Source organism: Ursus americanus, chromosome 29 (assembly GCF_024610735.1).
Source record: "Ursus americanus isolate L20-20 chromosome 29, mUrsAme1.1.p, whole genome shotgun sequence".
NCBI classification, from domain to species: domain Eukaryota; kingdom Metazoa; phylum Chordata; class Mammalia; order Carnivora; family Ursidae; genus Ursus; species Ursus americanus.
In genome coordinates, this window is record NC_142155.1 from 2,738,536 (window position 1) to 2,756,189 (window position 17,654).

The window sequence follows — 17,654 nt, forward strand, 5'->3', positions numbered from 1 at the left end:
ATACAATATTTATGTTCCTCTAAGTTTGTGCATATTGCTTGTTTAATGATTGTTCCACTATCTTTCTAAATAATACCATAAGAAAAGTCATCTCGTATCCTTACAGAGGAAAATTCAAGCATAGAATGCATAGTACAATAATTATCAGAAAACATTACACTGATTAACCATTAAAGATGGTGGGGTGACCACACACAATTGTGTCCTCTCTCTCTACAAACTTCATTAAAATGTCAGGAAGGGGGAAAGGTCTCTAGAAAGCTACAGTGATAAAAAGAATGGTAGGGGCGCCTGGGTGGCTCAGTCATTAGGCGTCTGCCTTTGGCTCAGGGCGTGGTCCCAGAGTCCTGAGATCGAGCCCCACATTGGGGTCCTCCACTGGGAGCCTGCTTCTTCCTCTCCCACTCCCCCTGCCTGTGTTCCCTCTCTCGCTGGCTGTCTCTCTCTGTCAAATAAATAAATAAAATCTTAAAAAAAAAAAAAAAGAATGGTAGAGTCACTGTCATTCATAAACCATGGATATCAATGGGTTTCTGGAGAACAAAAGAAGGAGTCATGGTTGCTGGTGAAACAGGGCAGAGGAAGCTGAAACCTTACCGAATGCAGAAGAAAAGGACGAGGAAGGAACAGTGTTTCCTTCCTCCAGAGGCTCAAGAATAGAGCTGGAGTGAGAGTGGAAGTGAGGCTTAGGACTGGATAATGGGGTCAATTTAAACTATGTATTTGGAACAATTGGACAAATCTTTCCAAAACAGGGATCACCTGTAAGTGGGAATTAAACTCCCAAGCAAAGACCGAATGCCTTTTATCTGGAGGAGCTGAATGTCTCTGGAAGCAGAGCGTGAGAGCATCCTGTAATGAGAGGGATGGTTCTGTCTGATCCACCCGAGCAGTGCCCACTGTCCACAAGCCAAATCAGTTGTTAGTGACTCATTCTTAAACATGAAGGATCAACTAAAACTCCGACATTTGGAAAAAGCCTCCAACGTGAACAACAGGGAAATTAAGCAAACAAGGTGGGGAAAGACAGAAACAAAAAGATCTCAGAGAAAATAAAGCCAGTTCATAGAACACAAAAGAAGTTTAAAAAAAGAAAGGGAAAGAAAACACTCTAATTAGCATCTTTTGAGATACATGAGAAGATATTGAATCCATAAAACTAAATCACCACACATAGAAGAGGAACAATTGGGAACAAGAAGGAGTTCTTGAGAATTAGAAATGAGATTGGCAAAATACTACATTCAATAAATAGCTTGAGAGATAATGTCTAGGAAATCTCCCATAATGCAGAACAAAACAAAAAAGAGACAGAATGTGAAAGAAAAGCTAAAAGTTCAAAGATCAATCGAGAAGGTCTAGAGAGGAAGAAATAATCAAAGAATAAATAGACAAAAATTTCCCAGAGTCAAGGACAACACGGGTGCCAGATTTAAAGGTCCCACTGATTTTTCAGCTCTTTAAATGGACAGACACCCACACCAAGGAACATAATTATAAATTTCATAAATTCTAGAATGAAGAGATGATCCCAAATATCTCTAGAGAGAAAGATCACTTTCAAAGAAGTGAAAATCAAAACAGCAGTGGACTTCCCAACAGCATTACTAGATGCTCAAGCTTTTGAGAAAGAAATTGTTTTCATCTTAAAATTCTATACTCAGCCACTCATGAAGCATTCTTTTTTTTAACACAGTCATGCAAGGACTCAAAACTCAACCTCCCACATACTCTTTCTTAGGAAGTTATTGGAAGACATGTCCAACAAAACAAGGACATAAACTTAGAAAAAGAAAAAAATAGAGTAGAGGAAAAAGTAAATGCAAGAAATGAAGTCCCAAGAAGACAACTGTGTATCAGGTGAACAGCATATCCAGTCCAATTTAGAGCAAGAGGAAAAAGGGCTCTGGCAACAAAAAACAGAGACTCAGGGCACCCTGTTATAATGCCTCACTTGAAAATCTGAACACATGAAAATGGTCAAATATGCAGGAGAGGAAAAGAACAGAGACCTCAGGAAAAGAAGCTGTATAAGAAAGTAAATGTAATCAAAGTACACTTCTTAGCCTTCCAATAAAAAATATATATATTATCAATTTCATTTAAAAGCTACGGTATGATTGTTTGGGGAGGATAGTAGTAGGAGACATGTGCATCTGTGTGTAGGAATCATACCCTCATCTGACACAATAAAGAAGTTAAGACATGATGTCCAAAATGTATAAATCAAGGAGCAGCCTGATAGCATATTATTTGGTAATTTGGAAATAACTACCAGGAGAAGCAAATAAAAGTTACAAGTGTGGGGGCGCATGGGTGGCTCAGTCGTTAAGCGTCTGCCTTTGGCTCAGAGCATGATCCCAGGGTCCTGGGATCGAGCCCCGCATCGGGCTCCCTTCTCTGCTGAGAGCCTGCTTCTTCCTCTCCCACTCCCCTGCTTGTGTTCCCTCTCTCGCTGGCTGTCTCTGTCAAATAAATAAATAAAATCTTAAAAAAAAAAAAAAAAGAGTTACAAGTGTTGCCCCTGGGAAGCTGAGTTGAGAAGTAAGGAGGGTATGGGACCTAAGATTATTTTGTCATTACAAGATTTTGAGGCTATTTGAATTTTTAGCTAGGTGTGTGTTACTAACACAAATTGAGAAGTTTATGAAAAGAAAAAAATGTTATATGTCAAATCAGCTGTTAGGAAGCCAGCATAGGTTTCTGTTTAAATTTGTTAGATGTCCCTGGTCCTAACAGTCAGAATAAGTAAGAATCAATGACAGGAGTGCCTAGGTGGCTCAGTCCGTTAAGCCTCCAACTCTCGATTTTAGCTCAGGTCATGATCTCAGGGTCATTGAATCAAGCCCCTCATCTAGCTCCATGCTCAGTGGGGAGTCTGCTTCAGATTCTGTCTCCCTCTCCCTCTGCCCCTTGCTCTCCCCTCTACCCCTCCCAGTTCATGCTCACATACGTTCTCTTTCTCTCTCCCAAATAAATCAAATCTTAAAAAAAAGAATCAATGACAAGTATACATGTTCAATTAAACAATTTCAATTCCTTGCCTACCATTCCATTCTTACGGGTTCATATATCTCTTTTGTTTACTTTTTGATTCAGATACTGATAAGTAGGAATTATGTGTTACATAATTATATATATATATATATATATATATATCTCACATAATCAAAAAACAAAATATACTTAATTGTATGAGAATTTGTTGAGGACTGTTTACCAGATGGGTCATTCTGTGCAACTTGTTCAAACTGAAAATTACGTAAGTGAATATTCTCAGGAATAAGTTTCAAAAAAAAAGAAGATCCTTTACCCTATTTATTTTGCATTGATTTTCGGAGATTTGTTGGTACATTTTATGTGACATTTTCCCCTCAGAACTGCTTTTTGTTTAAGCAAAGAAAAAAAAAAATAAAATGCAGAATAGTTTTTCCTAGATAGGAAAACAAGTTAGAGGTATGTGCCTATCACCTAACTTTGAGGTCAGTGTTGCCTTCTGGTTTTGATGAAGGTAGAATAAAATATGCAGCTATTATTTGAAATGAATTAAAATTCATATCATTGACATCTGTATTTGTGCTACTAACATCATTCAGCGTACCTCTGAAATGTAAAGAATGCCCATGGCAAACAGCCTCTGCGTGTTGGTTCTGTTCTTTCCTTGAAGAGTATTTTTATTAATGATAAAGATGGTATTTAACTCTTACTAGGTATGTGTACATTTCTTTCCATCTTGTTAGAGCTGGCTGCCCTGGCACAGTGCGGTTTGGTGGCTGAGCGCTCCGGGGTCCAACTTGCCTTTGAATCTTGGCCCAGGTACTTACCAGGTATGTGACTTTGGACAAGTTGCTTACTCCTCTAAGTTTCAGTTTCCTCCCTTCAAGTGGGGTTAATTAAAGCACTAACTGAAGAGTTGTGGAAAAGATTTAAAAGATAATACAAATAAAGTCGTTGGAAAGTGCCTGGAGCATAGAAAGTGTCAATAAATGATAGTTATTATTGTTGCTACAGACTTTCTGTAACATGGCATGGTTAAAAAACGAATGGACTAGACTTCAGAAATACTAGATTATCCCCAAGGTCTCTTCCAACTGTGGCATTCTACAGGGTATGATTAGGTCCTTAATACCATGATTTGCAAGATTATTGGGTATATTTTAGTAATACCAAATTTTAAAAAAATAGTTACTAAGGAGATATCATATTTATGTGTGAACACAGTAGATGAAGGAGAAAGGTGTAACTAGGAAAATGACTTTAAGAGTAAGATTATTGCTTATTCTTGGGGGAGCAAACAACTGTGATATAGGACTTAAGGCAAAGAAGGTAGAACAAGTCATCGAATCATTATTATTGGCTTCACACTTTCCTAAGAAAATCCAGGCATTTCACAAAGGTGTCTCCTTTGTATTTTAGCATCTCAGAATAAGATGTTGCAAATTTAATTCAGTTCAACAATATTGACTATGCCCAGCCGTTTAGTTTCGAGGTAGGTATGCTGCTGACCTGAAGTTTCCATTGTAGCTTGTTTAGGATCCAAAGGCACTCTTCGTTAGCTTCTTTATTAATACATTTAAATACTCCTTTGGCTTAATTAAGCTTCACATGGCTTTATTCTCCATTCAGCAGTATTTGTGTTCAGTAGATTTACCAGGCTTCCTTATAAATCTTCCCACAGCAGATGTTGAGATGCGTGTGGCATGGGGTGGGTGACTCAAGTTGTGGGTAACGGTCCATGCTTTTTGAATTTAGGAAAGCTGTGACTCTTGTTGCTACCACACCACTGTGGCCCTCTGTATACTTCTTTGTCTAAGCCACTAAGGAACACGGGAAGAGTCCCAGATGGACTCAGTCAGGTGTTCTTCTAAGGTGCACACCCCTGAGGTATTACATTTGAGAGGTAATATTGGTAGCAAAATATCATGAGTTAAAGACTCGTTAGGATTCACTCGACCCCTTCCTTCTATTGGCACTGCAGATCCCCCAAAGACTACCCCAGATGTGTCTTGGTACTAACCATCAAACTGACACTAATAAATGCAATTTAAGTAGATAACGCCAATTTCTCTCTCTAAACAGGCAAATTAAAGGGAGATCTAACTCCCTAGAACAGCACTAGAATAGGACTTTCTGTGATGGTGGGAATGTTCTGTATCTATGGTAGCCACTTGTTATTTGTGGATATTGAATACTTGAAATGTAGGTAGTGTAGTTGAGGAATTGTATTTTTAAATTTTATTTCAATTTAATTAAAAGCCCTAAAAAATCATTGTTTGCATGGATGCTTATACAAGAAGTATTATAAAAAGATATTTGGTCCCAAGGGAGAGGGATTAGGTTTACTATTAGGAAAATAAGTTAAAAAAAAAAAAAGAATTCTGCCTAGCCTTAGGGACTCTGAGCTGATTTTGTGGATGGCATGAAGGGAAGAACCTCCAGTTCTTTATTTTTGGTTGGTTTACTGAATGGAATTGAGAAAGTTCAACAGGTGCTCCTTATGAAGGCTTAGGGAAACCTACAGGTAGTTATAGACCATAGATCTATACCCATATTCACCTATTCTCATGTTTAGAAGTCATTTCCTTTTTTTTCTGAGTGCAATCTTGACAATAAAAATAAAAACATAGGTTGGTATTCCTGAAATTTCTTTAATTTTGCTTGAAATTTAGGAGAAAGCTTTATTTCAGAGCTTGAAGAAAATGTTTTTCTGACCATATTCCCCTCCCATTACAACATATTTATTGTACTATCTATTATTTCGCCCATTTCATTATCATCACTATAATTTTCACATTATGAATCATAAGACGTTTCATGTAATATGAGAGGAGAGCTGCTTTGGCGGGAAGGGTCTCTTGCTCATTGTTGTAGCCCCAGGCCTAGAACGACATCTGGCAAACGATAGGCACCCCATAGTATTTGTTGAATAAGTGAGCAAATTAAAGACAGTGTCTTCTTTTAAGTAGTGTTAGTTTCTGGCATCTTCTTGTTACTTTGATGTTACTGTTAGGGTGGGGAATGAGCAAACAACTAGACAAACATGAGCTTGGCTAGACAACTGAAAACTGATTCATTCTCTGTGACTTAATTCAGCCTAGGCTGTTTCTCAGGCATCAAGGTCTGGTTGTAGTTTGCTCAGAAATGTGTATGCTCATTGTGTGCAGAGGGGTTTTTATCTCAACTGGCATCTTCCCTTTTTGTTTAATGACTGGAAGCCAAACCACGTTAAAGACTGGAAGAAATTAGCAACTGTGTAACATCTGAAGGCAAAAGAGTTCGTATCTGGGGGAAATGAAAGAGTGAGTTCTGGAGTCGTTCCTTCTCCTTTACCGTCCCTGTTCATTGCTGGGGGTGCTCCTGTTAGTTAACAAGTGGAACTTACCAAGGGAGACCTTTTGCGTTACATGATTTCCACCATGTAGAACTCCGCAGCCGGAGGTATGATTAATGATCTTTCCATTTAGCTTTGGACAATGTTCCATTTGTCACTTGAAGCATTTTCAGTGGTTTTCCTCCAGAAGTTTATTCTGCAGATGGCCAATAAGATGTGTGACAGATTCGAAGAGAATGTTGCCGGCAGGAATTACCCAAATTATATCCACTGGGGACTGAACATAAGCTCATGTCTGCAAGGAATAGGGTTCTGGAGTGATCGGGCCTACTCGAGAGTCCCAAAAACCATGGAGAGAACTGAGAAAAGTACCAGTTGGTGGGAAAATACTTCCATTCTGCTGAGATTAAGTCTGACCTGATAGATTAGTCAGAACGTGAATAAAAGCTGGTTCTGTGTTGCAGCAGGTCTTAAAAAGGTAAGGGACAAGAGAGAAAAACATGGTCATAAAAAGCCAGTTCCCAAGCATAGTCATTATGCAGTTTTAGAATTATAACTCAATTATTGTTCCCTTTGCTATCCAAAGACAAAACCTTCAAGATTTGACGAATTTGAATGCCTTTAGGAAATTATGGTTTCTGAATTACTGTAGAAAGCACCAGCCGAAATTTTGTTTGCTATAAAAATGGGTGTGAGGCAGGGTTGCTCATAATGGTGTTTTCTCAGTTAAAATGTGTCTATCTTGGGGGCGCCTGGGTGGCACAGCGGTTGAGCATCTGCCTTCGGCTCAGGGCGTGATCCCGGCGTTACGGGATCGAGCCCCACGTCAGGCTCTCCACTATGAGCCTGCTTCTTCCTCTCCCACTCCCCCTGCTTGTGTTCCCTCTCTCGCTGGCTGTCTCTATCTCTGTCAAATAAATAAATAAAATCTTTTTAAAAAAATGTGTCTATCTTTTTCTGTTACTCATGTCTGATGTTTGGTTAACAAGTTCATTCTAGCCAACAATGGGCCCAACCTTATTACAATGGGTCTAGTCCTTAAGGTACTTTTACCTGCAGCATAACCCAAGAATCTTCATTTTTAAGTTTTATTATATTTTTGTTTTTAAAAATAATAACTGTAGAATAACACACTAGTAAGGCATACAATTCCTAAGCGTAGCGTTCAGTACATTTTACACATGTATTGCATTTCACATATCCCACAAATTTCCCTCATGCCCCTCCTGTTCACTACCCCTGCAAAGATAACCACTAGTCTGACTTCCTTCACGAAAGATTCATTTTGCTTACTCCCAAATCTGCATTTTAATAAGGACCCCAAGGGATTCTTCTGTACCTTAAAGTTTGAGAAACACCGATGAGGTCTGGAACAAAAAATGAAATAGACATCTCTGATTCAGGTCCTTCAAATAAAACAAAGCACAAAATCCATGTGTTTAGATTGATCTGTAGTGTGGTGATCACAAATCAATATTTTCAATTTCATCATGAAAGCTCTGCAAGGAAATAAAATAGAGCTTTGTGCCTGTGCTAATATTGATGTCAGATATCAGAGAGGTTCACCTGAAGCCAGGCCCCTACAAATTCCTATTATCATAAATAGACCATGATGCTTCCTGGACTCAGAGTGCAACTTCATTTGCATGGGCAGGAAATTCAGATTGAGGTCATGTTTTTTCCCTGTCAGCTGTGGTATATTTTCCTTACCCATTCTAAATCTGTCATTTTCAGTCTGATGTGTAAACTTTATGGTTTACTGTAATTTTAATATTGAATGCAATCTTACCAGGTTGTAGGAGGTGACAAACCTTTCAATGAATTCAAACAAAGCTATAAAGATAGGAACTCTCCACATCCACTCTTTATGGTTTACAAAATTTTATTTTTGGTTGAGTAAGGAAAATGATATTTCCTCATCTTTGGTCATCTTTCCCCTATTCCTTTAGCAATATCTTGTAAGACCCTATGATTCTTCAGAATATCGTCAGCAGTCCCTTTTGACTTTCTGGACCAACTTCTGATGACCTGCCTGCCTGATAATCTACTCATCTCCCCTCAGCTAGCAGTGGCTACTCAATGCATTTAGATCTGGAACTTCTGAGAGCATCACATCAAATCGATATTTTCTAATTAAATAGACATTCGAACAAGGCTACATTAAGTTTCTTTCATCTCTGATTGTGGGTTGCGATGGATCCAGCCACTTCCCAGAACATCTGAGGGGTGATGATGTTTGATAATGTTTGTCAATGTCTATAGGTGATTATCCAAATATTTTCATTACTTGTAGTTTCCATTACCATATTCTACAAAGAAGGTACAACTTCCATGGCTATCAGTGGTCCAGAGTTAAGAATATTCATCAAATCCTATCAAAGTTCACTCTCACTCTGACTGACTCCAACACAGTCTTTGCCATTCATGCAAATGCTGTAAGTTCAGAGCATGTCTGTACTGTCATAATGACGAGTGAAAATTTTGCACCAAAAATTTACATTTTATTCTTAACGAGTAAATCCTGTAAAGCAAAACTATGACTAACGAAGAGAGGAAATGAATAATGTTAATGTCCATATTACGTATTTATATGGGGTACCTGTATATCTATAGAAGTATTTCTGTTCACTTCTAAACAGCATTTTTCACATTGTGATGCATAAGGTGAAACTTGTTTTGTTGGGGGTTTGGGTTTTGTTATTTTTTTTTTAAGATTTTATTCATTTGAGAGAGAGAGAGAGAGCAGAGGAGCAGAGGGAGAGGGACAAGCAATCTCCACGCTGAGTGCAGAACCTGGCACGGAACTTGATCCACCGACCCTGAGCTCACGACCCCGAGCTCATAACCTGAGCTGAAATCACGAGTCACACGCTTAACCTACTGAGCCACCCAGGTGCCCCTTGTTTTGCTGTTAATTGCGCCAGCTTTTTTTTAGTAGCACTGGGCTAACATGAAGCAAGTTACTATGAGCACTTTCCTAGAAATGAAAATTGACTTTGTATTTTCCAATATAAAAATAATACAGATGCATTGTAAATTATAGACAACACAGAAAAGTAGAAATAAGAAAAAAACACTTGTACGCACTCATCCCTGGACAGTCATTACCATTGTGATATATTTCCTTGTGAGTTTTTTCTGACTGCGATTCTGACACGTTGTGATCACTTTGTAGTCTACTTATTTCATTTGCTATTTTATGATGCTCCCGGTTACTGAAACACTTCATCAACACAACTGTTAATAATTACATATTTTACTGTGTGAATATAATATAGTTTAATTTACCATTTGTCTAATGTTGACAATTAGCCTGCTTCAAATTTTTTACTGCTAGAAGTAAAACTATGATGAACATCTTTGTTCATAAGACCTTTATATTTCTGATTATTTCCTTTAGATGGATATTCTGAAGAATTAATGCAGGTCAAAGGGAATTATCTTTAGAGTATATACCATGCATTTTTGTCCCAAAGAATGACACCAAATAACGCATCTGTCAATAATGTGTCCTTTCTACTCTGCTATTGTTTCAACCCTTAAACCCAGCCTTAGCCAGCTCCTGTTTAGAACCGTAATACATAAAATGAGTTACACCCTCCTTAATGGCCAGGCTCATCTAGCAATGAAACTAGATGAAGAAAAAAAGGGAAGAAAAAATAAAGGGGGGAAGGAAGGATGGAAGGAAGGAAGGAAAGAATGAAAAGGAAAGAAGAATGGAAGAAGGAAGGAAGAAAAAAAGGGAAAAGGGAAGGAAAGGAACGAAGGAAAGCAGGAAAGGAAGAAAGGAAGGAAGAGAAAGAAAGAGGGAGGAAGGGAGGGAGGGGGAAAGCAGAGTGAAGTAAGGGAGGAAGACAGGCATATAGGAAGGCAGAACTTCTATGAAGGAGCCCGATCTGCAAAGTTTCCCCAGTCCAAAGGCTAGTCCTGCACACTAGGTAGTTCTTTACCTCCTTCTTCCGATTCATGACTAGAGACTTACTTATGCATATAGCGGGTTCCAAATTTCAAAATCCAAAGCTTGTGAAAATAGAAACAGACTTAAAATTAGCCCTCTTTCTCCTTTTTCCAGGCTCTATGAGTTTTCACACACATCTGTTTGACTCTCCAGTTTATTATTGTGACATAAATATTACCCCAAGTTCACAAATAAGAAAACAAACTCAGAGGCTTTAAGTGTCTTCTCCTGTGTCAGCTAGTGAATGGTAAGGCCAGGGTTCACGTCCAGGTTTTGTAACTCCAATTTTAATTGCTCCGAGTTTTCTATGGCTTCTTGATTTCAATTCGCTTATTTGATTTCTTGTGTCGGCATGGCCCTGGCACTCTTAGATTCTTGCCTGGGCTTTGCTTCTTTAGTCTGGGCTTCTTGCCTAGTTCCTTCAGATTGCCACTCCCCACATCTCAACCTGTCAATTTGCCAGCTTTGTGTTACTGAAATGTGTTCATTTAAGAAAACTTCCTTTTGGTGTGTTTTAGACAATGAGGAGACTTTATTAGAATATCTAGTGGAGATATTTCCCCTTACCTGTAACCACTGAATCCTTGTGCATTTAAAGGTCTGACCTGTTCCTCTGCCAGGAGTCTCCTGTGTGCCTCTACTACCATGCTTGGTACAGGAGAGCAGGTGTTCTTCCTGTAAATTCCCCACACTGGTCCAGTTGCTATCCCATTGTGGAAAAAACTCATTTTTTATCAACCTTATGTCTCATCTTCCTGGGAACATAAAATACCTTCCCATCTGACTGAGTTCTGGCCATTGAAATGTGAATGAAAGTCCTATGTGCTGTTTCCAGGCCTGGAAAAGTCTTGCATGTGCATTCAACTCTTCACACTCATTTCCCCCCACACTGGCTTGAAGCAGACCTTTGAAGGCACATGTGGAAGACGGCAGAGCTACAGACAAAAAGAACCTGGGTTCCTGAATCATTGCTTGAAAGAGAGCCAACTTCCAAAAAGGAAAATCCATTTAGGACTTTACATGAGCAAGGACTTCTTTCTTGTTTGTCCCATTATACATTTTGGGGTTTATATGTTTCACCAGTTAGCGGACTCCAGCTAGTATAGCCATGAACATCTTTGTAATTGCTAATTAAGGAGAACCTCGTTAGTGTTGTGGTTTGCCTATAGAGCAGAATTAAAGACTTTCATTTTTAAGTGGGAATTTTCAAAAGGAGTTTGTGTGTGTGAATGTGCATGTTTGCGTGTGTCAAATACTTTTGAGGAGCTAGGACTCTTACAGTTCCTTCAAGCTTTTAACCTGTAAAGCGAACCTCTGTTAACGATACTTTGCTTTTTTAAAAGGCATGTAGTCCCATTGCATTCACAGAATCTTATCCCAGGCTTAGAAGGGGACAGATCCTTGTGAGAGTGAAGTGTCATAACCCAGTCCACTGAGGCAGTGCTAGGACAATGGCAGGACTCTGCAAGGAAACCCACGTGATCATCTAGTAGGCGAGACCACTGGGCAGAATAGACCTACTCCCTCTTCCCATTTTAGCTATCAGCTGCAGAGTGTCATGAGTCCAACAGGCCATTCTTCAGGCTATCGAAGGTGTGATAAAGGGTTAATTAAGAGGCCTTGATCACTGAGGGTGTAAGAAGCAATGTTTAAATCCAGAAGATGAGAGGATTCAGAGCTCCCTTACCAGAGATAAGGAAGTGAGAAGGAGGAAGGACTTGTTCTGAGAGGAAGACTGGCTTCCACTTCGGTGGCGTTGATCCTGACACCAGCCAGCAGCCACTCTTGTTTCATTCAGTGACTAAGTATCCTCTTCTCTTCTCTCCACAGGCCCATCCATTCTGTTAGATGACCTAATTCCCTTATCTCTGCCTTTCATGTGTGTTTAGCACACTACCGAGTGATCTCACATGCATTTCTAAGTATTAACATCTTTTGGAGATGGCTTGCCAGAAACTGAAATTTTAAAAAAAGGGGGGGGGGAAGCAAAGGGAAAGAAGCCAGGTATAATTTATCCATATTTTATTTCATTCCATCCTGTTTTTTAAAGTTAAAAAATGCTAATCAAATATTGGTCTGGTTCTTGGGCTGAAGCATAGTCTGTCATGTGTTTTGGCTAGGCTGTGACAAGCTTGATAAACCAATTTCTAGTAAAGAGATTGAATCAGTAATCAAAGTCTCCAACAAACAAAAAATTCAGGACCAGACTGTCACTGGTGAATTGTACCAAACATTCAAAGAAGATTTAATACTTAAACTCTTCCAAAATATTGAAGAGGAGAGATTGCTTCCAAACTCATTTTACAAGGACAGCATTACTCTGATACCAAAATCAGACAAGGGTGAAAGAAAGAAAGAAAGAAAGAAAGAAAGAAAGAAAGAAAGAAAGAAAGAAAGAGCAAGCGGTGGGGGCAGACGGGTAGGGTGGGGTGGGGGAAAGGGAGGGAGGAAGGAAGAAAGAAGAGAAAGAAAACTATAGACCAATATCTTTGATGAACATAGATGCAAAAATCTTCAACAAATATTAGCAAACCACATTCAACAATACATTAAAAGAAGCGTACACCATGATCAAGTGGCATTTCTGGATTTATTTGTCTTACCAGTAGTCTGCCCTGCTGAGAACAACCATGAACATTTTTGCATAGCAGCATTGTGGATTAAAGAACACCTCACAGGTCAAAATTAACTATCAAGAGATATTCACCAAAGTAATCCCATCATCATATTAGCTGAGTTATGAGAAGAAAGAAACCCTCATGATTCTGGATAAATGAAAAATTCATTTAAAAAGTAATTTTAGTTTGCTAAATTGTTGCAGGTCTATATATTTGTGAGACATCCCAATTCTGAGCTTCTTATCTCTAGCAGCGTGTATCTTTGTTCCTCTTCAGTCAGCCTTTTCCTAGCGTCACATCCTGAACCACCATCTCCCAAAGCAGCTTAAATATCCCGCTGATTACAGCCCTCCTCATTCCAGAAATCGCATCCATTGCTGTGGATACATGTGATCTTTAAGCTCACTGAAGTTTCTGATGCTCTGACCCCCTCACCTTTCTTGCAGGTCATCATCCACTCCCCCACCCCAGCCCCTACCGCCTCCCTGTCTGAATTCCTTCTGATCCAGCCTAGACTTTATGCCACATCATTTCAAGAAATTTCTCATCAGAATCACTTCACTTTGTGCCATGCCTGCTAACTGAAGACCCTTCTCAGACCTATCATTTGCCTCTCTGCTCCTATCTAGACCCCTGAAGATGAGCACAGAACATCGTGCTGAAGATACGCTGCCTCTTCCCTCAGCTCACCTCCCCGGTCACTTGGATTAGCCCTCTTTCCCATCCCTTTCAGTGGCTGTCCCTAAAATCCATCACTCTCTCCAGGCATCATCTCCTCTCCCCAACCTCTTCTCCTTCAGCAGGTATTTCCTCACAGTTTATGGGGGGGGCTCTTTCTCACCCTCTTTTCCCACAAAAATATGCTTCTTGAGAACTGCGCCATCTTTTTCTCATGTCCTAAAGGAAGAAAACTGCTACCTAAGACCCCCAACTATCCCTTAGATCCTGTCAGCTCTCAGTTACTCAGGGTCTTTATGCTCTCAATTACCTCTTCTCTTTCCTGCATCATCAGCGTCCCCTCAGTATCATATAAATATGTTCACCTTTCTCCCATTTAATAGAGCCTACCTTTGACCTCTCCTTACTCTTTCCCTTCTCAAGTACCCTTCCCATAAGAGGTGTTTATACTTCCTGTCTCCACATCCCCTTTTGCATCCCTCAGCCTCTTGCAGTTTGCTGCTACTTCAACCACACTATTGAAATCACTCTTGCTAAAATCATTTCAATCACTTCCAGATGTCTAAATTTAAAGGCTAGGTTTTTATTCTCTTACTTGACCTCCCTGCAGTATTTGATGCTCTTGGTCAATTCCACCTCTCCAAGTGCTTTTTTCCTGGTTCTTGAATAACGTTCTCCCTATTCCTCCTCTAACCTCTCTAACCAGTCTTTCTCAGTCTGCCTCCTGGACTCTTCTTTCTAGCCATATCAAAAAAAATGTTTAAAAACAGATTGGCTGGCATCCCAGTGAATTTCTGGGCTGAGCTCAACATAGCAAGTCTCCGTCATGACAATTTCGTGTACGTTGTGGCTGCCAGCACGGGCCTGTGGGCTTTAACAGTCTATATACCATAATCATGGAGTTTGGTGGCAATGTCAGTTTACAGCAAGTCATATACGGTGCTATCAGTTGCCCTGAGGAGGAGGAAGGGGGCCTCACTGCTGTGCCAGAGAGCAATTAAATTTGGGAAGGTGTACACTTGCATACATCTCTGGAAATAAGCATTTGCTAGACGTGTGAATGGCCTGCATTTTCTTCAGCCATAAAGCATTGTGCACTTGCATCCGAGGCTGGTAAACTTTTGATTGGTGAGCAGGATACTTGCAAAGTTGGTGACTGGTTGCTCTGAGAAGCTGCAAGATCTGTGCTTCCACAGACTCCTCCGTACGACCCAGATGGCACACACACCCACCCAGCCCCGGGACTCCTAAAAGGAGAGACCATGTGACCAAAGCTGACATCTGTTCCTTTGTCATCACTCTCTGGCAAGTGACTTGCAAGGAGATGCCTTCTCAGGAGAGCTCTACGCTGCAGGGGCCTGTGACCTTCCTCCGTCTCTCTCAGCAGCTGTCGTCTCCGACTGTCTCTGGGAGAAGGCTCGAGATCATCTAATGCTGCTGGATGGCCAGGGCTTTGCAGGGTCAAGTGCAGAACTTGTGGTTGACTTTAACTGTTTGAAAGCTAAATTTGGGGGGGTCTGGCTCTGTGGGTAGAACATGCGGGGTCATGAGTTCAAGCCCCACGTTGGGTGTGGAGCCTACTTTAAAAAAATTTTTTTTAATTAAAAGCTGAATTTGTCTGACTCTGAACCTATATCAAGATAAGCTTTTGTCTTTGTTTCTATTCATTTTTAAAGAAGTGAAGACATAGAAAAAAAAACGCTGATAGGAGGGGTTTTTAGAAAATAAAGGTACTAAAAACTTAAAGAAATTTTCCCAAATTTTTAGAAACTTTATTATTTGTGATTCTGCTTCCTCAAGGGAAAATTATTTTTAAGTGACCTTCGAATAACCATTAATTGAACTGGAGAGCTAAGACTAAACCATAGGTATAGCTTGTATATAATTTATATGATAGGAGTGCGTAAGTGCAGAAAGTGCAGAAAGGCTTTGATGTCATCAGATAATGAGGGTGGAAGACAGACTGTGTGGGTTCACAACATGGCTTTGAAACTCGCCTGCTGGATGAGCTTGGACAAGTCACTTAATTTCTCCCCACCTGTTTACTCATCTGTAAAGTGGAGATAACGTCTGTGCCCAGGTGCACGGTCTCTGTGGCAGCTGCCCTGTCAGTACACGCAAGGTGCTCAGCACCGGGCCTGGCGCACAGTGTTCACTCAGTGAACGAGTGGTGTGCTCTTATTGTTACAGCTCTTGTTCATATCCTGACTTCTCCTGAAGCAAAAAGAAGTCAAAATCTAAAAATAATAATAATAAAAAAAATGAGTGTGTCATGTCGAACCTAAGGTAAAAATGGTCATAAAAACTCTTTTAAAAACTCTTTGAACAGAAATTTCTATTCACCTTGTATATTTATTTTTGTTACTCCGCTAACACACACCCCTTAGAGTGGCCAAACAGTTTTGAACTCTATATTATTCAATAAGCAAGAAAATGCCAGGAATCCAAATCTATCTAGATTAAATAAATGCATTCAGTGCCCTCTCAAAAATCCATATTCCCACAAAAAGGGATGAGAAAAGACAGCAAAATCGTATCTCAAATTTATTATTCCCATTAGTCCCTCCTGATTTTTTTTCTTTACTTCTTTCATTTTTGGTGTAAAGACAAAGGCCTTAGTCTCTCTAGTTGAATTCTAGAGCTTTAACAGTAACATATATCCTGACTGTGCACCTGCTGTGTGCCTGGCATTATTCAGGCCCTTTGGAGGGTCTCTGCTTCCATGAAGCTTAAAGTCGAATGTGGTTCTCAAAAACGGGATCTAAAATGCTATTTTGTCAGTTGTCAGTATTGTCTATGTTCATCTCTTAACACTGTATATTAAATTAAAATTGGCATCTTGAAGTTTAAATGACAGTAACATAAGAATTAAATGTCGGTCTCTTTGCATGTGTCTTCATTTATTTTTTTTTAAATGATCAAATGCCTACTCTGTGCTAGAAAATGTGAAATTTTAGTCCGGATAGTAATTATCTTTTTCACAGATGTTTCTTTTATGTAAAATTAGAAAGAATCCTGCTATCATTATAGATCTTATTGAACAGTTCCTATAAGTGGCTTTTTTTTTTTTTTTTGGTTTTGCTGGAATCTAAATGAATTATTTTAAAATCTGGGCCAGTGGAACATTAAAAAAAAAGTCCTAAATAATTTATACTTCGTATTTGTCAAGGTAAAACATTTCCACATAGGGTTTTTTTCAAGAAGAAAGCATATTTCACAATATGCATAACTGTTTCTTGACTTAAGTGGAATAAACTAAATATTGACAAATTCATCTCTAAGAAACCATTTACAAATACAATTAATAAAAGTCCCCTACTTCTAACATGTCTTTCTTAGTGTTACATGTACCACATGACAGACAAATATGTCATTAATAATCACAACTGTGTAATGTCACAGTCATCCAGGTGGGTACCCACTTCATTAAATTAACAAGTATTTATGGAATCTTCATAATGAGCTGGTAGGACAAGCTCTATCTTCTTTTAGTCTATACGATGGCAAAAGGGAGGTATTTTAAACATGGTGTATGATATAATAGCTAATATTTATTGATTGCTTACTTAATAAAGTACTTCCCTTGTATCAATTCATTTAATCTTCATAAGTCTTGCTGATGGATACTGTTATCCCCACTGTAAAGTTGAGGAAACCGAGGCACCGAGGATTAAGTAATGCACTGACAGTGACACAGACACACTCGGAAGAGACACAATAGGGTCTTGACTCCATAGTCTGGTTCAAGGTCCTGTTCTTGGCCCCCACGCCATATTCTCATATAGCAGTCTCCTTCCCGAAACAATTCGCTGCTGTCTTTTTCTATTTGCCAAAACATAAAAGTTTTTCTTCCATTTGTTTTTAATCCTAAGAAAAATGTTCAAAAGTATGACCTGCTTCTGTGTCTCCTATCAAGTAATAATGGTCCTGGTGTTCTGGACATTGATTTAGGTGCTTCTTTTTATCCCTAGGTTCTTTGAAAGCGCCTATCATTATAATGCCTATGCACTCAGACAAATATATGAGACATGCTTTAAAGAAGAGACATAAATTTCCCCTGGTCTCTATT

The 17,654-nt window shown here is 39.3% G+C and overlaps 1 long non-coding RNA gene and 1 pseudogene across 2 annotated transcripts in view; both read left to right on the plus strand.

The window, feature by feature from the left end:
• LOC148107488 (uncharacterized) overlaps positions 1–17,654 on the plus strand; it is a 349,000-nt gene that overhangs the window by 221,770 nt on the left and 109,576 nt on the right. For both annotated transcript variants that reach the window (XR_015722229.1, XR_015722230.1), the window contains one exon: positions 3,741–3,827. This is a non-coding gene — a long non-coding RNA (uncharacterized LOC148107488). The remainder of the gene's footprint in view (positions 1–3,740; positions 3,828–17,654) is intronic.
• On the plus strand, positions 6,474–15,200 carry LOC123797495 (proto-oncogene serine/threonine-protein kinase mos-like; annotated as a pseudogene).